Here is a 25,877-nt window from a genome sequence, read left to right as displayed (position 1 = left end):
GGTGCACAGAATCAGTCTAGGCACCTCAACCCAAGTTTATGTTGTCCAACAAATGCACAGGTCCTACAGATTAGTTGGAACTACGCAACAGGTGCAGACTTCAACACGCCCCCAGCTGAAAGTGGAATGAGCTTAGATGTGTTTATTGTCACACTTTCATTCACGCTTCAGAGGGCATTTCTTACAACAAGGCTAGATCTGCACGTACAATGTAATTCACACACACAGGGCATTTGGTGAAAACACACGTTCTTTTCGAGAATTAGTGCATAATCGAACTGTGCTTGTTTTCACAATATATGCTAGTCATGATCAGAAAAAGTGTTCATAAAGTGGGTCTGTATCTAGTATGCATTGCTTTTGTATTTCATGGCTTTTCGCAGTTGGGCGACAAGGCACCGACAATATAATTTGCTGTATATTCTATCCCGAAAACAATGCAGAGATTTGATCAACATAAAAAGGGACACAAAACCAGTCACTGGATTACCCGCGAGGGCTTTCGTCATCCACTTCAGTGCATTCGTTTTGTTGAACCTCGGTTTAATCGCTGGAGGGAGTTGCTTGACGACCATCGTTGGAGGGAGTGTCTGGGCAGCCATCTTTGGAGGGAGTGTCTGGACGGCCATCAGCGCAGAAAACTTTTTCCTTAACGCTCTCACTGCAGAGGACAATGGAAAGTTATACAAAACACTGTGGTCTCGAAAAGAATAGTATATGCAACATTTATTTGACCTTTTTTAGAAGCAGAAATGCAGATTTCTATGATGGTTGCTCTCAAACGTCCATGGGATTAAGCTTGGAAATACATATATGTACATTGTATGAGCAATTTTATGTCTGGTATCCACTTTTGTATCGTTATATTTTGCTACATTACTTTATTCTGTACTTTTGTGGCTCTATGTTCAGCCGAATAAAGTTGATTTGACTATGTACATTGGAAACGTTCATGTGTATAGATAGTTCACCATTAAAATGGTGTGAAATCTGTTTGAGAAAATATTATGACGATTTGGAAAAAAGCCCTATTGTGATTGATAGGAAAAAAATTACAGTTTTTTCAGTGTATTTATCTCCAAGGAGAATACAGAAGTCTTCAGTCATGAAAATTGCACAGTAACGCCGAGATGAAAGAAAGTGCGGTGGTGGGAGTGGAGTCTCCTTCTTTTTCAGCCATGGTGGAAGTGACCTACAAAACTATTGTTAATACCAACACGCTGACAAATGTTTCGGTTTTCAAAATATTTCCATATTTTGCATGCTTTAGTGGCAACATACTTAACTGTGTTTGGGTATTATTCCCGGATTCCACTTCAGTACTTGCTATAGTTTACTTGCTATACTAACTCGAAACAATCTCTTTATGTTTGCATGCAATTCACCAATATCCCACGGATAGCGAAAGTGACATCACATGCACTTTGACCTCAATGACGCCAAAATAGGAGACATTATGTGACATTTGACCCTGAATTTTCGCCAGAAGTGATGCCACGTAAGTTTACCCCTGATACTGATGAAATTACAATATTTGACCTTGCTGAAGTACCATAGTAAATGCATGATTGCTGCTGCCCGCGTCCCCCACAGGGGGACATCAGCGGGGCAGCCCCCTTAGTGCCCATTAGTCGTAGCCCCCCCTCAGTCCTCGTAGAGGTGGAGGCTCGGCCAGTTCACCAGCCCCTCCCCTGGCCGGGTGCACCAGTGACGTGCATCCGAGGGAGGGCACGTTTGGGGGCGTGCCGGGTATTTAGGCCCCTGCCACCCAGGATGCAACCTCTTTGTCGGTCGTTCTGCCCTGCCTGCCGCGCTGCATGATCTTGGTGAGTAGCGTTGGACCCCCCTTGTGCCCGCTCCCCCCCTTCTGGGGGTCACAGCTGTGCCGGGCGGCCCGCTTAGCTGCGGGCCGCTGAGGTTGAGGCGGCTTGCAGGGCCTATCAGGATTAGATTACAGTTGGCCTGGGCCCGCGAATATCCCCCCTCGTGCCCGCTCCCCCTCTTCTGGGGGTCGCAGCTGTGCCGGGCGGCCCGCTTAGCTACGGGCCGCTGAGGTTGGGGTGGCTTGCAGGGCCTATCAGGATTAGATTACAGTTGGCCCGGGCCCGCAGATATCCCCCCTCGTGCCTGCTCCCCCCCTTCTGGGGGTTGCAGCTGTGCCGGGCGGCCCGCTTAGCTGCGGGCCGCTGAGGCTGAGGGCATTCTGGCGGGGAGATGGCTGAGCCCGTGTATTCCCCCCTCGTGCCCGCTCCCCCCCTTTTTTCTGGGGGTCGCAGTCGGGCCGGGCGGCCCGCTTAGCTGTGGGCTGCTGAGGCTGGGGCAGGCAGGCTAGCTACTTGGGGACGATCGCGGGCCCGGGGAATTGGCCCCCCCCTCCCGTGCCCATTCCGTCTGCATTACTGGGGGAGGGTCCCGGACAGTCCGGTTGGGCCGCGGGGAGATACGATGGGTAGTTGTATGGCTGTCTGTCCCCTATCGCGGGGTGGCCATGCTAGCCACGGGTGCTCATGGCGGATGGCGGAGAGCAGCCTGGTTGCTGTTGCGGACGCCGAGCGTGGCGACCGTGTTGGGCACCATCCTTCCCATTCCACCCCCCTAGTATCACTTGGTGTGTTGAGCACAATGTGCCGTGTGGCAGGGGAACAGTGCCGGTGATTTCTTGTGGTGGGGACAGGCCCACAAGTGCATTTTCTGTGTCCTGGGTTGGCTCAGTGATTTTGCCGCTGGTGTTGGGTGGCGCATTGGCACAGTATCGCATCGTTTGTGTCGCCCTGCTTGTCAGTTGCGGGTTCATCTCGTAGCGGTTGCTAGGCTGCCCAATGTTCATTTGTGAGTGTGGAGGCGCTCTTGCAGCCATGAGAGCATGGAATGAGGGCGGGCACAACCTGGTTTTCCCCTCTCTGATCGGGGCCCACAGAGGGATGCAGACAGGTGGCCTGCCTCTCTGTGGAGAGACTTGCTGCCTGTGGGCTCAAAGCAGGAGGCCTGTCCCATCCCACTCTCCTTTCAGCCAGTCTATTCCCCCCCCCTTTTTGTCACACTTAATAATAGTATTCTTGGCTCCCGTGAGGTCGTGCTCAGCCAAACACAGGAGGAGGAGCGGTGCCCAATTTCTCACTCAACCTGTGCCTTTCCCCGTGGGCAGGAAATGGAAAACATAAAAGCTCCAGGACTGCAACAGTCGGGAAAATGTTTGCATAATGTGTAAATGTGAAACTAGGAACTGGGACCATTAACACTCGCAAATGTAAATATTCTTGAAGGTGTCGTTAATGAGCGGTTGTTTAGGCACGCCTCACCTAGCATTGCCTGGGGCTGCAGAGTAGTGCCATATTTTCCCCTTAAACAACGCAAAGACCGCTATGTACAATATTGCATTAGATTATGTCCCCATGTGCGAGGCGGGACGTACTCCGTGTTGGTGAAATGTTGGCCAATACGGGTGTATTGTCGGGGGTTCCGTACTTCTTTACAAGGCGGTGGGGCAAGGCGAAGCAAGAGAAGGGGCTTACCACACAAAAGAAGGGAGGGACATGGCCGGAGACACAGGGCCCAGCAGAAGGCAAGAAAAACGTTGTAAAAATGTTCCCTTTCTATTAAAGGTCAGACACAACACCGCGGGAAGAACGAAGGCCGACCTTGCCTGTTGAACAGAGAATAGTTTAAGTTCAGGTATAACGCTGGTTATGGTGCCACTGGGGGACACGGGGCGTGCTGGACAGGTGGAGGGCAATGGTGCGAGGGTTCGGCGGGGCAGCCAGGGGGCGACCCTGGACTGGGGTGGCACACGCATTCATATACCTTTTCACCCGTAGGGACACGCGATGGCAGACACCACCGGTCGGATGTACGGCCTCGGGACCCTGTTTCCATTGTTTTCCAAGGTAACCTGCGTGGACGAATCACAGCAGGGCACGTCGCAGGATGCTGCCAGCGGCCCCTCCAGAGGCGGCGCAGGCGTCAGTGCTGCAAGTGTGGGCGGGTCAGGCCATGGCCACAGACGTAACGGGTGAACAGGGTAGTCAGGAGGCTGCGGTTGGGGCAGCCACCGTACCGGCCAAGGCTGTGACTGTTGTACCCTCCAGGCCAGCCGCGCCAACCACAGTACCCGTTGTCAGCCAGCCGATGGGGCCCCCCCAAACCAGCACCATTGTGGTTCCCAGCGGCCACGCACAAGCGAGTGCAGGGACTGAAGCACCGCAGCCCTGCCCGCTCGGTACCAACCCTGGCCAAGGGGAAGGGCCCAACGGGGTCCCGGGGGGGCACAGCGACCGTTAGTCACGCAGGCGCCATTGGCTTCGGGCCGTTGTTCACTGGCATGGCAAGTACCTCAGGCAGCGAAGGAAGGGATATGGAGGCGCGAATATATAGATATCCTTACACTGTTGATGCATGGGAAAGCAGGCGCAGATACAAGGAAGATGGGGGGAAAGGAAGATGAGAAAAAAGTTAGATACCAGCGCTGGCCTGAAAAAACGTTAGAGAATTGGACTGCGGCGTTCAACATTTTAGCTGCAGTAGTAGTTCAAAAGTTCCCCGAGCAAAGCGAGGCCTTGATGGAATATGCGAGCACCATCCAGCAAGAAGCAAAATTGTCAGGAGGGATGGGTTGATTTTATTATGACCAAGATTTTTGCAAAAGAATGGCCAAATGCCCGGAGTTGGGGTGGGATCAGAAAGAGATAGAGCTCTGGGTGCAACACATGTGCAGGTTTACTCAAGAAAAGAAGGAGATGCCATACAGGGTGCAGAGTGAGGTAGAGAGCAAGAAAGGGGAGCAGTTTGCCAAACGACCTTTCAAGCAGCCCTTTCGTGGGGCCACGGGAGGGGCGAGAGGGCAGGGCACAAGCGATTCAATTCAGGAACGTGCAGGCTTTTCAACGGGGGGATTTGCACCTGGGGTAGAACATGTAAATTCACACATAACTGCAGCAAGTGCGGTGCCCTGCATTCAGCCATTTCCTGCACTTCCGGTCAAGGTTTTCCCCCTGCCGTTCAAGCAAGCAGAACAGACGCCCCGCGATAGAGAGGGCAGCAATGCGAGCCTGACCACAACGTTGACAGACAGTAGGGCCCCTTTCCCAACAGCCATCTGTGAGCAGCCAGCTGGGAATAGCAAGGGCCCCTCCCCATCATCCTGCAGAACTTTCTTCCACTACTCAGGTTGTATCCCATGGACAAAGACAGGTTACTGCTAGAAGAATTGGCTCAGCCACGGCGGCATTCAAGGCGGGTATGGGGCCTGAAGGCATCAAGGGCGTGGGGCGTTGGCAATCGAACTGTTTCCAGCGTTACATTCGTCCCTGAATATACAAAGTCTATGAAGTGTAACGATTTGTGTTGTGAGTAATTTGTGTAATCAATGTGTGCAGTGTTTTCAAGTGTTTTCAAACAAATTAAACAAGTGTGACAAGATGGCGTCCTCCTCCCTTTTTTATTTCATCAGGTTGGCGGGTTTGGCTGCTTGGACACTCATATGTTGCCAGGTTGACACAGTCGGCAATACACAAGAATTGGACCCGGGGGTTCGCACGGACGCAGTTTGTATGGATGGGCATCCCTGGGATGAGATGGAGCAGCACGAGACACAGCCTAGAGCAACGCCTGGCATTAGGGGGACCCCGCCCAATGTTCTGATTATCCATTTGGGTGGCAATGACTTGGTCAACAAGGGGAGGAGGGCACTCTTACAGACCATGCAAACGGCAATTTGGGCAATCAGCATCAGACTGATGTCATGTGAGATATGCTGGTCAGAGATAGTTCCACGTAGGGAGTGGCGGGGGCGAGGTCCATAGCTGCGGTAGAACACTCACGTAAGAGGGTCAACAGGGCCATGCAGAAGTTCATGGAACGGAGAGGCTTTGGGTTCATAAGGGATGCATTGATACAGGCAAGAGTAGAAGGTTATTATGAGAAAGATGGTGTGCACTTGTCCGGGGTTGGGATGGATATGTTTCTCCTGGATGTGCAAGAGGCACTGGAAGCTGTAGGATGCAAGTAAGGTGGGCAGAGGTGGGGGGCTCTGTCATCGACGATAGCCTCCTCCAGAGCTGTGGCGGAGTTACAGGACGATCTGGAGGCAGACTGGTACAGTAAGAGTACCTCTGCGGCAGACCGATACAGCAAGGGTACCTCTGCCTGGCACAGTAAGGGTGCCTGAGCCAAAGACCTGGATCCACAGGGAGGTTCCAGGGAAACCGCGACGGCGCCCCGTTAGTCCTTCGGGCGGTTGGGGGGCCTGACCAACCGGGGGTGTGCCATACCATGCTCCGCCCTGAAAGGGGCAGGAGTAGACTGCATGATCACGTGATCCAGAAGTGGATCTACAAAGGTGCTGCACTGTCCGGGCGTCGACCCACCGTGCCGGCTGGCTCATTCGGCGGGCGGGGCAGCAAGGGGCTGCCTGCCCTGGATCGCCCGTAAGATAACCCACAGATAACGGCATACTTTTGTGTATGAAAATAAACCTGCAGCAGTTTTTTACCCATAAACAATGTGTCCTGTGTAATCATTATATGGGCAAGTGTATAAAATGCAAAGGGGAGCGGATGATGGTGTGGGCACTATGCCGCTGCCCGCGTCCCCCACAGGGGGACATTAGCAGGGCAGCCCCCTTAGTGCCCATTAGTCGGAGACCCCCCCCATCAGTCCTCATAGAGGGGGAGGCTCGGGCAGTTCACCAGCCCCTCCCCTGGCCGGGTGCACCAGTGACGTGCATCCGGGGGAGGGCACGTTTGGGGGTGGGCCGGGTATTTAGGCCCCTGCCGCCCAGGATGCGACCTCTTTGTCGGTCGTTCTGCCCTGCCTGCCACGCTGCATCCACCCTATCCTCGAACCCAGCAGCTTGGCAGGCGGCATACAACTTGAATGTTTTAATGTTTCTTTTGTGTTGCAGGTGGAGTTACAGGGCGATCTGGAGGCAGACTGGTACAGTAAGGGTACCTCTGCGGCAGACTGGTACGGTACAGTAAGGGTACCTCTGCCTGGCACAGTAAGGGTGCCTGAGCCAAAGACCTGAAGCCACAGGGAGGTTCCGGGGAAACCGCGACGGCGCCCCGTTAGTCCTTCGGGCGGTTGGGGGGGCCTGACCAACCGGGGGTGTGCCATACCATGCTCCGCCCTGAAAGGGGCGGGAGTAGACTGCATGATCACGTGATCGAGAAGGGGACCTACAAAGGTGCTGCACTGTCTGGGCATCGACCCACCGTGCCGGCTGGCTCATTAGGCGGGCGGGGCAGCGAGGGGCTGCCTGCCCTGGATCGCCCGTAAGATAACCCACAGATAACAGCATACTTTTGTGTATGAAAATAAACCTGCAGCAGTTTTTTACCCATAAACAATGTGTCCTGTGTAATCATTATATGGGCAAGTGTATAAAATTCAAAGGGGGAGCGGATGACGGTGTGGTCACTATAATATAACAGCACAGCACAGACACATCTCGAAATACAACCTTTCTAGGTGTTGGCATGATACTAGGGGAAGATTTACTCGTTTGTCTGTATGTTCGTCTGAAGAGGACATAGTGCGACTAAAGACACAATAGCACAGGGAACCTAAATTATTTATACCACGGATGATTTGATGCTGAATACACAGAGGATCAGTTATGAGCCAAACGTCTTAAGGCACACAAAAAGGTGAAGCTCCAGAGGATGGGGGTAAAGTACCTTTATAATACCTAATGAGGGGTGTTCCCTTTGCCACACTGATGAAAATGAGTGCTCACCGTTCACCAACTTTGATAGAGTAGCACAACATATGAAGTGAGGTCGCGGATTGCTGTCCATACCAGTGGTAATTGTGGGAGACTTCCCCTTGCAGGGACTACAGGCTTGATGAGTACCTTGGTAACCTGTCCAGTTTACCCTGTGCACGTATGGTGGGTGGTTTAAGTAAGCAACTGATATAGATAACCAAAAAGGCTGGGGGGTGAAAAGGGAGATTGAAGACTGTTGGAAAAGAGCAGACAATAAAACACTGGTAACCCCATGCCAACAAGATCATAGAGCCCAGACAACAGAAATGCCATCTAAAAAGTGTGACATCACCAATCTGCTTATGAAAGAAGATAAGCAGATTTGATTAGGAGAGCTACATGACAAAATCTCCAACATGATTATCACTCAGATACAAGGCTTAAGGTCAGACATGACATCTGTATACTCTCATGTGGCGAAAGAGATCCAAGCCATGTTGCTACAAATTAAGATGATATAGTGACAATGAGTCTAGCGATGAAGAAATCCCAGGCACGTCAGGCTACAATGGATGAGGATAATAAAGCAGAATAGGACATTTCCATGTATTTGGAAGATCGATCTCGCAGATGTAATAGATGGATACGTATGTCCAAGAAAACAAAGAATGGTCAGATGTCATCCAAAACTGTTTAGCTTTGTTTGAAAGAAGATCAGTCATTTGAAATCTTCACCATTAGGACCCACTGGGTGGGCACCCCGAGAGATTCCCTGGGTATGCCCTTCAGAGGAATTATTGCAAAACTGGGATAATCGCAACTCAAAATACAATAATGAACAAAGCTAGGAAGACTGGCAACCTAACAACTTCACTTTCAGAGATCAAACCATCAACCTTTTTCAAGATATCTCACAAAGCACCTTAAACAAAAGACAAATGCTCAATCCAACAATATTGGAACTGTGCAGGAGACAGATGTGCTACAGATTGACTTTTCTGTTTGCTCTATGGTTCCAATTGGACTCCAAGGCTCAAGTGGTTCAAATATTGGAACAATCTTAGGAGATCATTGGACCTTCAAAAACGAATCCCCATATGCATCCAGAGAGGTGGAGCGGCAGACTGGGATGTTGAAAGAGAAATGGAAACCTTTGAGCACATTGGGACGTTGACCCTGTAAATTAAACTGACAAGATAGAGCATATAGACTTCTGGACTTGGTATCAATCTTTGCTAATGTGTGCCTATGATCATTGAACAGCTCAATTAAATTCATAAACTATGATACTAGAGGGATGAGATGAAAATCATGATTTATGTTGTTCTATTGTGAAAAGTATTGTACCATTACAGCATATTTGTCCACACTCTTGAGACCCTTGAATGTCAAACCTTCCTCTTACGGGGGCTAGTGCTTACGAATCAATTGGAGGGAAACTTTAGGGTTTTGTGGGAGGCTAGAGGAGATAGCAGATTGTGATGCACTTCATCCCTGCATGTGGAGGTATATATTCCTGTTCCTGAGGAGAGATTTAGTTGACATGCAAGAAGGGAAGGGGGGCAGAGCAAGAGGGGGATTGACAAGGGTGGTCCTATGGAGGGGTGTTAAATGAAGGCATGCATAATTTCAAGCTTTTTGATTTTAAGAGACAGTGCACATGATAAGATATGCTACTGTGCTGGTCTTATAGGCAAGAATGTTGTTTAGCTGAACTATGGTAAGGGTTTTGTCATGGAATTTACTGGGTTTTTCTACCCCAGTTAAACAGCATAAGATGTGAAGGGAGATGAGGAGCATGCTCCCTGATGTACTTTGTTTGCAGGAAAGCCATCTTCCATCCTCTGATGTCCAAATTATTAAAAATAACTGCAATACTATTCAATATTTTGCTGGAACAAAACCTAAAAATGGGAGAGTCATGATAGACCTACATATAGACTTTCAATTTGAAGAAGTTAAAATAGTACAAGACTTGAGGGCAAACCACTTTATATATGGGAAGTATGTCGAGAGCAAAACTACAACATCCTAAATGTATATTTCTCTGAATTCTGGCCGGGGTGCTTTTTTATTTGAGATGCTAATTGCTAACAAGGACTGGTTGGTTTAATATGGGTTGTAGACTTGATATCACTCCTGATGCACATATAGATAGACATCCTCAGGACAGGTACACACAAAGTGCTATGTCCCTGGTGCCCAAAATGTGAAATTAAATAACTTGAATTTATCCCTACATGAATGGTCAGGAACCCCAGTGCTAAGGACTTCACTTTCTTCTCCAGGGGTGGCTCCTCCTCTAAGGTGGATCGTCTCCCCAAAGGAAAAAATAAAATGATAATAACAGCATGTTATTATCATTTTATTTTTCAGTCACCCTCTGTAGGGTTGGGCAGGCTGGACTCCCCACACAGCAGTGGGAGGAGCAGTGGGCACTCTCTAAGTGCGCATAATGGTTTGGCCAGCCGTCTTGGGCTGGCTAATTTGTCATGCGCACGTGCCATGTTTTCTCCCGGGCTGTGCTGGTTGGAGAAAATGCCCAGGCTCCCAGTCCCTGTCTGAGCACCAAACCATGGTCCTCAGACCAATTACGACATTGCTATCAGTAGCATTGTGATTGGCTATGAGATTCTGGAAGCCTGGATACTTCCTGCGTCAATGAAAGAAAAAGAGAATGAAGGAGAAGCGGCGGCCGCAGGTAAGTTGCATTTATTTTTCCTTTTCTTTTTTTCTTTTTTCTTTAAAATCCCCCACCTCACCACTTCTGCCCGGTAGGAGCTGCTATTGTTCTTTTCACTCGTACACAGATCACAGACTAGGATTGACATCACGTAGGGAAGTCAGGACATAGTGGGAATCACCCGGAAAATCTCATGTCTCATGCCTTGTTAGTGCTGGAAGACAAAAGGACACATCAGAACCAAGGTAGGGATAAGTGGAAGTTTGGGAAATACACTTCTTAAGGACAGACTAATTACTAAACCACGAAGGGATACAATCCAGCACTACTTCAAGGTTCATGTCAATGGACAAGTAGCTCTGGATACTCTCTGAGATGCTTCCACGGCTGTTGTTAGAAGACAGTGTGGAGTGAGTAGGGCAGGACATCGAGAAGCTCAAAAAGTATTCAGAGAGGCATTGGATACTAAGCCCAGTCTGGTGGAAGAAGAACATAGGGTAATAGACTCATTAAATCCCTGTGAAAAGCAGCTGCAATGAAGCCATAGATTATCCTTCCGGTCATGGAAAAATCTGAAGAAGCGTTGCTGTGCTCAATCCCAAAAAGTTATGAAAAAGATAATAAGACAGATTCCCTCTTGGATCAGAGAATAAGATAGTTAACATCATCTAAAGAATCCTTTCACTACAGGGGATGAAGGTAGTGGGAAAGAAAGGTAGAGAATGTCATTCACAACTTATTTTTCCGCTCTTTACTTGGAAAGCCCTGTGAATTTAGAGGAGGTAGATGTCTTTGTACAGTCCAAGCACGATGCTCTAGAAGCATTGATTGCTGCAGAAAAGGTCACAAAGGTGTTCATTGACTTCCACCCAAACAAAACCCCCTGACCTGATGGTTTAACTGATGGATTTTTTAAACAGTTCCGGGGGGAGAAAATCCATCATCTTGTACACACATTCAGTTTCTTTCTCTTCTCAAAGATGATAACCACCACAGTGACCAAAGCTCACATTACTCTCATACATATAAAGCAGGAAAACCGTAAGATATTTGCAAGGGCTTTAGACCCATTGCACTACTAAATTCAGATGCAAATATTTTCACTAAAATATTGGCTATTAGACATACCCCCCATTTACGCTCTCTCATCCTCCAGGATCAATTGGGATTTACTCCCAGTCAGCAACAGGCAGAAAACATCACTTGTGAGCTACTCCTCATAGAAAAAGCAAATTACAGGAAAACCCCCTTGGCCATCATCTAGTTAGATGCTGAAAAAGCATTCAGCAGAGTAACCTGGACCTTCCTTCATTAAGTGTTCAAAGGAGAAGGTTTGGGCCTCAGGTTCTGACATGGATTGAGTCAACTATAAGACTATAAAAGTCAGGTGGTGAGAATATTGGTCAGTGAAGCAAAGACAAGGGTTATCCCCATAAAATAGTAGGATGCACCAGGGGGGCCCCTTATCCCATTTTCTATATAGTTGGTTAAACGTTTGGGCACTACTATAAGACAACATCTGGACATCAAAGGGATGCCGCCATTTGGGGAGATCACCATAAGATCCATTTATTAGCAGATGATAATATTTTGCAAGTGACAAACCAGAAAATTGTGTTCCACAGGCTTTAGAGGTTATCGAGAACTTTGTGGAGATCTTGGTGTTCAAGGTCCATCTAGGAAAATCTGAATTAATAAATGCAGGTCTTCCACAAGCTCTAAAAAAATCTCTCATAGGTGACCGCCTTCAGTTGGGCTAAGGACAAAATTAAATATTTAGGAGTTTATATCTCATCATAGCTCTGCAATCTCTACACTACAACTTACTCCAGATTGTCTAATGCTCTCACTTCTGATGTATATAGATGGCAGAACCCTTTACATATCCTAAATAGCTTGAGTGGTGGCGGTGAAACTAATTATCCTACCTAGAATACTAATAATTTTTTAAGGCCATACTGGTAAAGATCCTTGAGAACAATATGAAATCCCTCCAAATGTCTTTGGGCACCTTCAAAACAAGCAAGCACTCCACAGAAATTATTAAAGGCAAATCGGAAAATGAGTGGCTTGAGAATACCAGATGTGGAATGCTACTAGCAACTACCAAGTCCTCCATCTAAGAGTACAATTTAAATGGTTGCGATACGAGACAAAATAACACTGGATACATAAGGATGCCGTTGAATTAGTGCAGGCTCTGTGGGCAATACCTTGGATGCCCAAAACCTCTGGACCCCTCTTGCTACTAATCTGAGTTAATATGACCAACCCTGGAGATATGGGATGCTGTCACAAGAGGACATGTTCTTAAATCCTTCCCATCCCCAATACACCCTTTTAATATAAACCCAATTTTAGCCCGGGGAAAACTGGGGAATGAGTTGGGTATTGGTCAAAAGTTGGATGTAGGATACTCTGAGATTTATTTCTGGGCAGGGGCTGGATGTACAAAACACTTTTGCAGTTGCAAACAGCCCGATTTTCAGAATCGCACTGTTTGCAACCGCAAAAAAGCTTTTGGCAAACAAAAACAACTTTGCTATTTTGAAAAGATGAGTTCAAGGCATTTCTTCAAAATATGAAATATGAATTGTATTTACTAATGTTTTGTGACCAAAATGTGGTCGCAAAACATTCACAATTTAACATCAATGAAAAGTTGGTGGTAACCCATTCTCCAAATGGAAAGGGGTCTCCTTGGAAGACATTCCCCTTTAAGAATGCTTGAAAAAATATTTTTTTAAAGCAGGAAGTTGTCTCACAAGTAATTGTCTATTCTCAAAAAATAAAAATGAAACATTTCATTAAGAAAAATAACAGTTCCAGATTTCCATTAAGGAAAACAGGCTGCATTTGAAAAAAAAAAAGATTGTTTTATTTAAAATGGATCACAGACACTGTGGTCTGCTTAATCCAACAGGCCCACATCCCTGTGATGGCCGTGGATCCTAGTGTAAAAAGAACTATTGATGGACTGAATGCAGAACAATGTCATACATTCACCCCAGTACAGAGATCTTGGCCTAAATCCCTCGTTTTTTGCTCAGCATGCCAATCCAGTTTGGACCCAGCCATATGCAAATCAGTCTTGACCCTGCACCCAATGGGAACAGTAGAGCCCAACTGCCAGGCCAGGTCCTCCCTGGACTGGAAACAAGCATCCTAGGACCGGTTTAGGGGTTTCACCACTCTTCAGCCAGGATAGCTTGATTCCAGTGGCATGGAGAGCACGGGACTCGCGTCTGAGAATACCCGTCCCACTCGGGGTGACAAATGCAAAAAGAACTATTGATGGAAAGAATCCCTTTTGGTTTTGCTTTGTTCGCCCTAAGTTGGCAAGGTATGCCCAGACGTGGGTCCCTTGCTCACTTTGCCACTGGATTCAAGCTAGCCTGGCTGATGACGGCTGATTAGCCAGAAACCGGTCCCAGGATGCTTCTTTCCGGCCCAGGGAAGACATGGCTTGGCAGTTCGGGTTGGACTGTTCCCATGTGGCACAGGGTCAGACTGATTTGCATATGGCCATGTCTGAACTGGGGTGGCGGAGTGAGCTAAAGAATGACGATGGATTAAACCCAGATCAGTTGACTGGGGGGAGTGCTTGCATTGTTCAACACTCCGTCCATCATCCCCTTTGGTTTTGCTTTGTTCGCCCTAAGTTGCCAGGGTATGCCCAGACGTGGGTCCCTTGCTCACTTTGCCACTGGATTCCAGCTAGCCTGGCTGATGACGGCTGAATAGCCAGAAACCGGTCCCAGGATGCTTGTTTCTGGTCCAGGGAAGGCATGGCTTGACAGTTCGGGTTGGACTGTTCCCATGAGGCACAGGGTCAGACTGATTTGCATATGGCCATGTCTGAACTGGAGTGATGGAGTGAGCTAAAGAATGATGATGGATTAAACCCACATCAGTTGACTGGGGGTGAGCACTTGCATTGTTCAACACTACGTCCATCATTCTCTTTGTTTTTGCTGTGAATCCTAGTGTGTCACAAATTGCAACCTACCTCATTAATATTATTGAGGTAGATCTATTTGCGGCCCACTAGGAATCGCTAATTTGAAAATCAGGAGCCAGATTTCACTTTAGTGCATTAGTAATAGGGATTACCAAATAGCAATTCAAGAATACACACTATTTGGTAATCTCTATTACTAATGTTCATACACCTAGCCTAGATGTTTTACTAAACGAGAAAAGCATTTACTGACTCTGCTCCGAAGGCCTTTTTAAAAATATTTATTTGATACTTGTGGCTGGAGGATGCAATGTCCCATGGCCATACATGAAAAAATTGCAACAAATGTTAAATGTTGATATTTGCAAAATCATACAAAATAGAGAGTCATTTTACAAACACATGACAATGTGGCATATTACACCAATGAGACTGCAACAGATGATTGAACAACTAGCTGGGATCTGTTAGAGCAATTGTGAGTTAAATGGAGATGACCTGCATATATGTTGGTCCTGTCTTCGACTGAAGAATTTCTGAAAGGAAATGTTAAGTCATGTATGGGGGGTGCTGGGATATTCCAAAAAAAAGCCTGATCTTGCAATAATCTTATTGAGTTTATGACCTATTGAAATTAAAAACCTATCTTCTTTGGATTGGAAAATAGTCACCAATAATGTTCTGGTGGGAAAACAATTAGTCGCCCAAAAATGGAAGTGCCCTACTTTACCATTCCATTCTATATTTATTCGGCAAATGCTGCCATAAACATTAACATAAGTACAATTGACATAAAAAAAAAATAGTAAAATCAATGCAATATAAAAAAGGTCAAATCTATCATGAGGCCATTTTGAACAATGCTAAATAAATAGACATTGCTTGCCTTAGGGTTTTATGAAACTAGCTACAGTCATATGCCTTATACTTCTGAGTTCCAGTGTACAATTAGCACCTCGTGAAGGGGGGGCAGTGGCTTTAAATGCATAACTAGAGCATTTGTCTAGGTCACATTGGTAGCAGCAGCGGTGGGCAGTGCAATTCATTATTCAAGACTCTACATTGCCCTGTCTGATTCTACATACCGTCTTTAAGAAGAGGGACAGAGCAAACACAAACAAGGGTGATGTATTTGATCTGAGGATTCTGGAGACAACCCTAAAATCCCCAATTCCCATTCTGCAACAGAGTGGTAAAATCCACGTCTTCCTGGGATTATGATAGCTCTGGCAGAAGATCATTATGTAATTAATACATTCTTTGATCTGAGGGCAGAAAGGGCAGGACAGGTCTAGGTTAGTGTCATGCTGCCCCCATTTAGCAGTAAAGAGGTGCACCGGTAGGGTCCCAAATTGAAATTTAATGTACAAGGTTTTTTCCAAAGGGGGTTTGGTGGATTCGATATATTCTTCCATGAGGTAAGAATCTTTGAATTCCAGGATAAATAGTGTCAAGGTACCCAAACTCCTGTTCCATCTATGTTACTCCAGTAGATCTCCTTAAACGCTGCCTTAGACACACCAGAAATGGCTCCTGGCTTAGTGCATAAATGTTCACATCCCAATTTTACCAAGTAGGTCTTAATATGCTCTAACCAGTGAATCTTCAATAAGCATGGGCGTAAAATCCGTTCCGCTCGTGGAATTTGCGGATTTTCGGCAAATTCGCAATACGCGAACTCTCGCGAATTTGCCGAAAATTCGCAAATTCTCACGCGGCGGATTTTTTTGCTTGGTGATACAAAATTGCGGCGCGCGGCTTTCACTTACCGTCATTCAGCGTTTGCAGAGTTGTTTTTCTTCATGTTTTGCGTGTGCTGCGCCATTTTGGATCTTGCTGCGGGATCCCGCGGGAGTTTGGCGACCGCGATTACGTCATCGCGGCTTGCCACCTTGCACAAGCAGGCACCATCAGCGCTCAAAGGTTTTCTTTGTTGTTGATCCCGCCGGAGCTCGAACAACAAAGACAAACAAGAACCAGACTTCCAGACATCCACAAGCCCGATCCACAGCCACAGCAATGCTGAGACCCGTGGAGGCGACGTGAGACATGGGACCGGCCATCTTGGAAAGCCAGCGAAGTGCTTCCTAGGCAGCTCCCGAGGCACCCTTGAAGCTGTGCATTGAGGATTAAGAAGCCCCAGCCCCGAGCAACTTTTGAACCAAAGAACACCTCTCCACACTCACCGAGTGCTGCGTGGGGCCCTTTTGCATTTTCCTACTTGATGCATCTGTCCGGTCACTTGCCCGTTGTCTAGTGGCCTCTGTGACGAAGAACCTACAAATTTTCACTGCTGGTCTGGTTGCTCCAGACTGCCCCTTGCTCCCCTGAAAAGGAGCAGCCCATCAGACCTTGCCGGTCTGATCCAGAAGCCATCTTTGATTCCTGCTTGGGTTGCATTTGCCAAGGCCTGTTGACTCTGAATCAAGAACCGACACCGCCGACAGCGAGAACCTTTGTGGGGCAGTTGGAGTCCACCTCCTGGTTGTCGTTGATACTTCCTGGTCCATGTGGCAGTGGGGACAAGCTTCAAGACATCACCTGATTGCAACCCAACATCGCCTGGTTCCTTCCTGGTTCCTTCCTGGTCACTGGCTAGTGACCCAGACTCTGTCCCCTCTGCTTTCAGGTACTCTACATCTTCGATCCACCCTTGGATCCAACCCGACTCTTCTCTCCTGATCGCCTGCAGCATCTATTCCTCCAGGCTCCATAGAACTCCACGACGAAACCCAACGCAATTTGACACCTATGCACCCGCTTCCTGTGGGTGAGGTAACGCGAGTACTCCGGTGCTCCTGTAGTGGTTTACACCTCTAGTGTCCTAATTTTAAGTGGTTAAGTTCTAGTCCAGTCGGAAGACTCCAAAATCTGCAACTTTCTAACTTTTACGCACCATTGACTTCTACCGGTGCACGCGTGTGCCTTTAGACACTGCACCCACATCCTGTGGGCCTCCTACGTCCTAACTGCGGTTAGTCCAGTGTAGCCCCAGCGATTCTCAAGGCCCTAGGCCTTACCATTGTTTGTGACGCGGTTCTTATACCACTATTTTAGTATATGGTTTTAGGGGCCACCCGGGCCTATCCATATTTGAGCAACTTTTGTATGTTATATGAAGTACTTTGTTTAACGCTTGTGCTTCTGTCCTCATAAAGAGTACAGGGGATTATTCTAGTAATAAATACATATATTTTTATAATATATAACTTGTGTGATGTCCTTTCGTTTGGTATTAAAGGGATTGCATATGGTAAAACAGCTGGCTTCACATGCCCTCTTGAGTTAAGCCTAAGACTGCTTTTGTCCATGCTACCATTAGGATAGCTTGTCTATAAGGTTGACTTACAACCAATCACCATAAGGGTTGTTTGGACTGGTGCAAGGTGCTCACTAGAATAGTGAACATCATATACCAGGCCAACTTCTCACATTGGTGTGCAACGGTTGGGATTTGAGCTTGCTGTTGTTTTACCAATTGTAATCTTTGACAATATAATTTGAAAGATAACATCAAGTACCATAGGTACATATAAACGAAGCTTCAAATACTTAAGTTCTACTGAACTTAGTAGTTGCAGACCAAAGGGCTTAGCACACCCTGACTACAACTCCTAGAGAGGTTCTAGTAGGTAAACACTTAGTGTATGTAGGTGCACACACCACACCTCACTAGTCATGGCTGGTACAGGTGAACCACTCAGTTCTCTACCTGTGGAAAGTGACCCTCCCAAGGCACCCTCCAGCTATGAAAAACTCAGCTTCAGAGAATTGAGTGCCTTGTGCGCCTCAAGGAAGTTGAAAAATGGTCATAACCCTACCATCCCAATCCTGATACATGTCCTAGAGACAGGTGGCCTTGAGAAGGCTTTTGCAGGCCCCTCAGGTAAGACAGGAGAAGGAGCCCCCATAGATGATGATTCCCTCACCCCAGAAGTTGACACTGAAGAGGTAGATGGGGAGGAGTCAGATGATGGAGGGGAGGGCCAGGTTCAGGTCAGAGGGCTTAGCCAGGCTAACCTAAGCGTACATGGGAATGGAGAAGGGTTTCAACCCTCCAGACCTAATAGTAGACTTAACCCAGGCAATAGAAGGGAAATATCTCCTTCCAGGGAGTCTATCCTCTCTAATGCCGCAAGAGGTTCTCAAAGGGGAATGACGTCCCCTCAGAGAAAAGAGCATGAGGCTAGGATGAGAGCTGTCCAACTTCAGATAGAGAAAGAGGAAACAGCCCTGACCCAAGCTAAACTTGCTTTAGCAAGGGAACAAAGATTACGTGGATTATGGTCCAGCAGGTTCCCCAGAGTCAGTGGGCAGCAATCTTGTGGCTCTCCTTTTCAGAAAAAGGAAGAGACAAACTCCTCACTGTTAGACATGAGGATGCTAAAAACTACACTGTCCTGAAGAGTGCTCTAATTGATGGGTTTGGCTTAACCACTGAACAGTACAGGTTAAGGTTCAGAGATACCCAGAAGACACAGACTCAGGACTGGACTGATTTTGTAGATTGTGCTACTAAGGCTCTGGAAGGTTGGTTACTGGGCAGCAAAGTACATGACTATACAGGATTGTATAATTTGATTATGAGGGAGCAGATCCTTAGTAATTGTCAAAACCAGATTTTACACCAGCACCTGGTGGACTCAGATCTGACCTCTCCACAAGAATTGGGTAAGAGGGCAGACAAATGGGTCAGAACCAGGATTAGGCCTAAAAATCAGGGTGGTGATCAGAAGAAAGATTCTACCAAGCCTCAAGAGAAAGGTGGGGATAAATCTAAAGACAAGACTTCCCCAGGGCCCCAAAATTCCAATGGTGGGGGTGGGTCCCAAAATCCTTCCTTTACAGCTAAGAAAACTTATTGCCATGCCTGTAAAAAGCCTGGCCACTGGAAGACTGACAGCAGTTGTGCCAGGGTCAGCAATAAGGAAAATATTCCTCCAAGTAATACTCCAACACCTGCTGTTACTACTAGTAGTAATCCCCCAGGTGGTGGGAGTGCCCCCAAGAATTTGGCTGGGTTTACTTGGGGAACTCAGGTGGACTCTGGCCTAACCAGGTCCCCTACCACAGCTACTCTTGTCTGTGAAAATGGCATGGGGTTTGCCAACTTCACTGCTTGTCCCAAAACTTTTAGCAAGTACAGACAGGAGCCCCTCATCAATGGTCTGAAAGTTGATGCCTATAGAGACACAGGGGCTAGCATCACTATGGTGACTGAGAGTCTAGTCCACGCAAGGCAATTTTTACCTGGAGCCACATACCTGGTGATCAACATTGGTGGAGTACAGAAAGATCATCCCATGGCAGTAGTTAATCTGAGCTTGGGAGGTGTCAATGGCCCCAAGAGAGTGGCAGTGTCTACAAACGTGCCTGTAGATTGTCTACTGGGGAATGATCTGGAAATCTCAGCCTGGGCTGAGGTAGAACAAGAAACCCATTCTAAAATGGTAAATCTCCATGGAAAGGTTAGTGGGGCTGTGATGGCCACAGCCCCAATTCAAGATGTCCTCCCTGAACAGGGTGGTAGGGCTGTGCCAGTCTCAGCCCCATCTCAAGCACATTCCTACCCTGAACAGGTTTGCAGGGCTGTGATGGTAACAGCCCATACCCAAACTGTGTCCCTTCCTGAAAAGGTTGGTGGGGCTGTGATGGCCACAGCCCAAACTCAGACAGATTCATGTGTTGTGAAGCTTGAAACTATGGATCCCTCCACACAAACAGAGAGGATTGAGGAGGAAGAGAAATCTCCCTCCCACCAGACTTTAGGAAAGGATCAGCCTCCTCAGGGAAATGATCTTACCCCTTGTGAAGAAACTGCCCCAGAGGGAGTCAGGCCTAGCCTGGCAGAGCCCCTGACGTCAGTGGACCCTTTGAAGGTGGGACCCAGTCTGGAGCAGGCCCCTCTCTACCCTGCATAGTGTTTAGCTGGTTTTCGACTTAGTTGGCCTGGGATCCTGCTAACCAGGGCCCCAGGCTATCTGCTCTCTCTTTAAAATGGACTCCATGTACCCTAGGTACATCACCAATTGGATATTGGGTCACCTTATGAGCCCCTGTACAGAGTACTATAGGTACCCAGGGCATAGGTTCATCTAAGGCCTACCAGGGGCTGCAGCATATCTTTTGCCACCCCTGGCTGGCCATCCAAAATGACACAACTGGCTGATCACTCAGCTGGGGCAAGGTCATGTAATTACCCCTTGCTTAGATATAGTATTCCTATGTCTAAACCTATATCTGGACACATATGCACCTATAAGTCACTCCTATGGCAGGCCTTAACAATCCTGGCGGCAGTGTGCTTGGTTTTATGTGAGATGGTGCTCTAGCATGAGCTGAGCCTGTCTGCAGCTTTCGGAACCATGTCCTTATAGCTGTTCTGGGATATTGCCATACCATATACTCTTAAGTGCATTATGTACCTCGCGGTCAGATGCTATCTTTGGTTTGGCTTTATCAAAACATGTCGTGTAAGGTGTCATACGCTTTGGAATACTACCCCCTCACCAGTCCTGGTGATGGGGGTAGCATTCCACCCTTCTAGAGGGAGAAGACATGTTACTTTCCTTAAACGCGTTTAAAACTAACCAGAGCCTCAGCATCACAAAATGGATGCTGCTGCCACAGACACAAGTCTGGCCTCCTGCTGCTGACCGAAACTCCGGCAGGGGAGGCCTGGACAAAAGGTTTCCTGTGACAGGGAGGTGCTAGCACCACCCCAGATAGGAGATAGTGGATTGGGGCAGGGAGGGCTGAATGAAACTAGACACTGCCTGGGGCACACAAGGTGTCCCATGCATAGCCCAGTTCAAACCGGTGCTAGGGCACTCCAGCCCCAGCTCTGGCGCGAAACTGGACAAAGGGAGAGGGGTGTAACCACCCCCTTCCTGGGTCCCACCCATAGGAGGGATCTAGCAGGTAATCCAGCCCCTTGATTTGGAATAAAGGTAGGAGCTGTGTCCATAGACTTTAGATAATCCTGACTGAAACTATGAAACATAACTCTGGACCCTTCGACATCCTACTCGACGTAGAAGACTAAAGAATCTCCCTTGTGGTCAAGGAGTGACCACCCCGCACAAATAGGCACCATCAGCGCTCAAAGGTTTTCTTTGTTATTGCTCCCGCCGGAGCTCGAACGACAGAGACCGTCAAGAACCAGACTTTCAGACATCCAACAGCCCGATGCATAGCCACAGCAATGCTAAGACCCGTGGAGGCGACGTGAGACGTGGGACCGGCCATCTTAGAAAGCCAGCGAAGTGCTTCCTGTGCAGCTCCCGAGGCACCCTCGAAGCTGTGCATTGGGGATTGAGAAGCCCCAGCCCCGAGCGGCTTTTGCACCAAAGATCACCTCTCCACACTCACCGAGTGCTGCGTGGGGCCCTTTTGCATTTTCCTTTTTGACGTGTCTGTCCGGTCACTTCCCCATTGGCTAGTGGCCTCTGTGACGACGAACCTACAAATTTTCACTCCTGGTCTGGTTGCTCCAGACTGGCCCTTGCTCCCCTGAAAAGGAGCAGCCCATCAGACCTTGCCGGTCTGATCCAGAAGCCATCTTTTGTTCCTGCGTGGGTTGCATTTGCCAAGGCCTGTTGACTCTGAATCGAGAACCAACACCGCCGACAGCGAGAGCCTTTGTGGGACAGTCCGTGTCCACCTCCTGGTTGTCGTTGATACTTCCTGGTCCACGTGGCAGTGGAGACAAGCTTCATGACATCACCTGATCGCAACCCGGCATCGCCTGGTTCCTTCCTGGTTCCTTCCTGGTCACTGGCTAGTGACCCAGACTCTGTCCCCTCTGCTTTCAGGTACTCTACATCTTCGACCCACCCTTGGATCCAACCGGACTCTTCTCTCCTGGTCGCCTGCAACATCTTTTCCTCCAGGCTCCATAGAACTCCACGACGAAACCCGACGAAACCCGACGCACTTTGACACCTATGCACCCGCTTCCTGTTGGTGAGGTAACGCAAGTACTCCGGTGCTCCTGTAGTGGTTTACACCTCTAGTGTCCTAGTTTTATGTGTTAAGTTCTAGTTCTAGTCCAGTCGGAATACTCCCAAATCTGCAACTTTCTAACTTTTACGCACCATTGACTTCCATTGGTGCACACGTGTGCCTTTAGACACTGCACCTGCATCCTGTGGGCCTCCTACGTCCTAACTGCTGTTAGTTCAGTGTAGCCCCAGTGATTCTCAAGGCCCTAGGTCTTACCATTGTTTGTGACGTGGTTCTTATACCACTATTTTAGTATATGATTTTAGGGGCCACCCGGGCCTATCCATATTTGTGCAACTTTTGTATGTTATATGAAGTTCTTTGTTTAACGCTTGTGCTTCTGTCCTCATAAAGAGTACAGGGGATTATTCTAGTAATAAATACATATATTTTATAATATATAACTTGTGTGGTGTCCTTTCATTTGGTATTAAAGGGATTGCAAATGGTAAAACAACTGGCTTCACATGCCCTCTTGAGTTAAGCCTAAGATTGATTTTGTCCATGCTACCATTAGGATAGCTTGTCTATAAGGTTGACTTACAACCAATCACCATGAGGGTCGTTTGGACTGGTGCAAGGTGCTCACTAGAATTGTGAACATCATATACCAGGCCAACTTCTCACAATCATCAAAACTCTTCATTTGTTTAACAAGCAGCCAAAAAGAACAATCTCAATAAAAAATTAATCACAGCTTAAGATGCCGTTAATTAAGTATGATTAAAACACCCTTAAAACCCCTTTGGATCCCCCCTCCCACCCTTAAAAAATTACATTATTAGCAACATACCATCAATAAATAAGTGCAATCAGAACATAACAGACTACATAAACATTTCAAAACCATAATGCAGCTACATTCTACCACATTCTCATGAACTCAAGAGTCAAATGACATTCTAATAGCCATTGCTGCAGATTAAAAGCGGCCTACCATGTAAGAAGTTAGCTCCTTATTTAAATGTTGTAAAAACAGCATGACAGTGTGACCATCTTAAAAATGTATCCATTTTATACGGGGGGGGGAGGTAATTAAAGCCCTATGTGGAATAGTATAAAAGCCACAAAACATAAAACAGTGTAACAGATCTAGTGGGGGCACATGGTCAATCTCACAAGTAAGTAACACATTTTCTCCCAGACCAACCTTTGGGGTTTGACAAAGACAGGTGTATAATATTTACCCTACATTGCTTGTCACATGCATTTAAGTTTACATTATGTGGCTTCAAAGTGATGACTTTGCCAAAAAACGTATATCACTCTTGTTATCGAGTCCTTTGGAGAATGAATGACTGAGTACATGAAAGGAACCAATGTGAAAAATAGCTTCATTTTACATTCTACAAATATTCAAACTGAATCTCATTTCCATTTGGGAATTTTAAACGTGGCAAGTTTGGAAGCTCGTTTAGAAAACAAACTAATTTATTTTAGTCCTATGTGCATCGCCAAAGCGGCTATGAGTTATTATTCACTGTGGGCCTCATTTATGGGGAACTGGCATAGGGAAGTGCAGAAAGTCTACCAATGCAGACACCCTTATGGTGCAAGGGTGTCTGTGTTGCAAGCAGGTTTTTTTTTCAGGAAGGGCAATTTTCCTGTGCAAAAACAATCCTGAGAGTCGTTTTCTTCTACCTATGTGTGCGGCAGAATGCAGCACACATAGAAAGAGGAAAAAGATAAAAAAACGAGGAGAAATGAAAATACCTACCCTTATTACACCTGCTCGGGGAGCTGTAAAGTTTTGGAGCTGCCCCAGGTTAACGTGATTAAGTAAAGGAGCAGTGTCGAAATCCATGGGTGTTGTGTGAGAAAACCCACCACACCGCTCATGAAATGCCTCCCGGGAGCACAGGAAGGTGATGCTGCGATTTGAGCTGTGTCGCCTTACTCATGATTTATGAGGCCACTCATAGCCACGCATGATGGCTTTGCGTGGCTTCATAAATCTTTATGAGGGGCCTGTGTCACGGATGTACCACTTTAAGTGGTACAAAATAGATTCAGGGTTTTCATGAATAAGCCCCTAGGAGTATATAAAAATGGGAAGGATGTGGATGGAGCCTAATGCAATAAGGGTGAGATGCCCATGTTCTTGGCACTGATTTTGATACCTTTATTGCCAGACAGGTCGCAAAAGCAGTGCCAATGGTCGCTTAGAGCAATGGAGGGGTAGTAGCAGCTGCCAACCCTGGTGCCCCTTAAATGGCATTCACATACGTCTGTGAGACATTTAAGGTGGTTTCTACTGAGCGACATACTGCAGGGAATATTTACAATATTTTGCCATAGAGCAGCACTGCAAACCTTCTAGCTGCACTGCCCTACATCAAAAGAAAAGGGCAGGAATGTGCTGCATCTACAAGATACAGCACATTCCTGCACTTTCTACCAGTGCCGGCGCACAAACTGCAGGCAGGCACCAAAGCAGGCACCCTTGCACCTTAGTGCAAGGGTGTCTGTGTTGTTGTCATGATTGTTTTTGTCCAGGAAGGGACTCTTTCCTGCACAAAAACAATCAAAGAGGTGTTTTCCTTGTTCTATGCATGCTGCAGAATGCAGCACATGTAGAAAAAAAATAAACAAGGAGAAATGTAAGCATTTTTCCTTTTTACGCCTGCTTTGGGAAGGCAATAGTTTTGGCGCTGCCCCCAATTTACGCTATATTGTAAATCTGGGGCAGTGTAAAAAACCAGGGGTGTTACTTGGTAACACTGACAGCAACAACCATGCAACCCCCTTCCACACATAGTAAAGCATTGCCTAACTCCTTATATACATGGCCATGAAAAGCCATGCTGGATGGCTTTGTGTGGCCTTGTAAATATGGCCGGCACACTGTGCAGCCAGAGTGTCGCTAAAGTGACGCTCCACCTGTGTAAAATTGCCGCAGGGGCATTGTAAATATGCCTCTGCGTTTTGGAAACTGACTTGGTCTAATATTCTTCAAGAGCTTCACAAATGTAGCAGCTTCCCATTTGCCAGTGAAACACAAATTTTGTCCCATCTGACTGTGACAGAACAATTGCAGTGTTGTCAATATAGGGCCCAAATGGTAAAGAAGCAGATCATGTCAGACACAGATAATCATATTTCTTGGCTTGATGAACTGGTCGGTCTTTCAGCACACAATTTTTGGATTTTGGCTGCTCCTTCCAATTAATATCAGAAAATCTTTCAAATAAAGTGAGTAGCCCTTGAGAGGCATACTCTGGTTTTGCAGGTAGAACAGTAGTCTCTACCAAGGGTAATGTAGGAGGTTTTCTTATTTTAAACTTGGGTTCATTGCTCCCTAATTCCCTGATTACGAGTTAGGTGAAATTAGGAGGTTTTCTTATTTTAAACTTGGGTTCATTGCTCCCTAATTCCCTGATTACGAGTTAGGTGAAATTCTATGCAAAGGTTCTCATCATCCGTAATTATTGTTACTGGCCAGTATCTCTGCATGAACCTAAACTATTTATGAGTTTAGCCTTCAGAATAAGAAAAAACTACACAGACAGGAAATTACCATGCAGAAT

At 47.1% G+C, this 25,877-nt stretch overlaps 1 long non-coding RNA gene across 1 annotated transcript in view; it reads right to left on the bottom strand.

The window, feature by feature from the left end:
* Nucleotides 1–490: 490 nt before the first annotated feature.
* Nucleotides 491–25,877, bottom strand: part of LOC147659182 (uncharacterized) — a gene marked incomplete at its 3' end in the record, with an annotated part of 75,223 nt that continues 49,836 nt past the window's right edge. The window contains exon 4 of the long non-coding RNA XR_015307301.1: nt 491–661. This is a non-coding gene — a long non-coding RNA (uncharacterized LOC147659182). The remainder of the gene's footprint in view (nt 662–25,877) is intronic.

Source organism: Lissotriton vulgaris, unplaced genomic scaffold (assembly GCF_964263255.1).
Source record: "Lissotriton vulgaris unplaced genomic scaffold, aLisVul1.2 SCAFFOLD_1608, whole genome shotgun sequence".
Lineage (NCBI taxonomy): Eukaryota > Metazoa > Chordata > Amphibia > Caudata > Salamandridae > Lissotriton > Lissotriton vulgaris.
The sequence above is the reverse complement of the archived record's forward strand: the minus strand, read 5'-3'. Positions and strand labels throughout refer to the sequence as shown.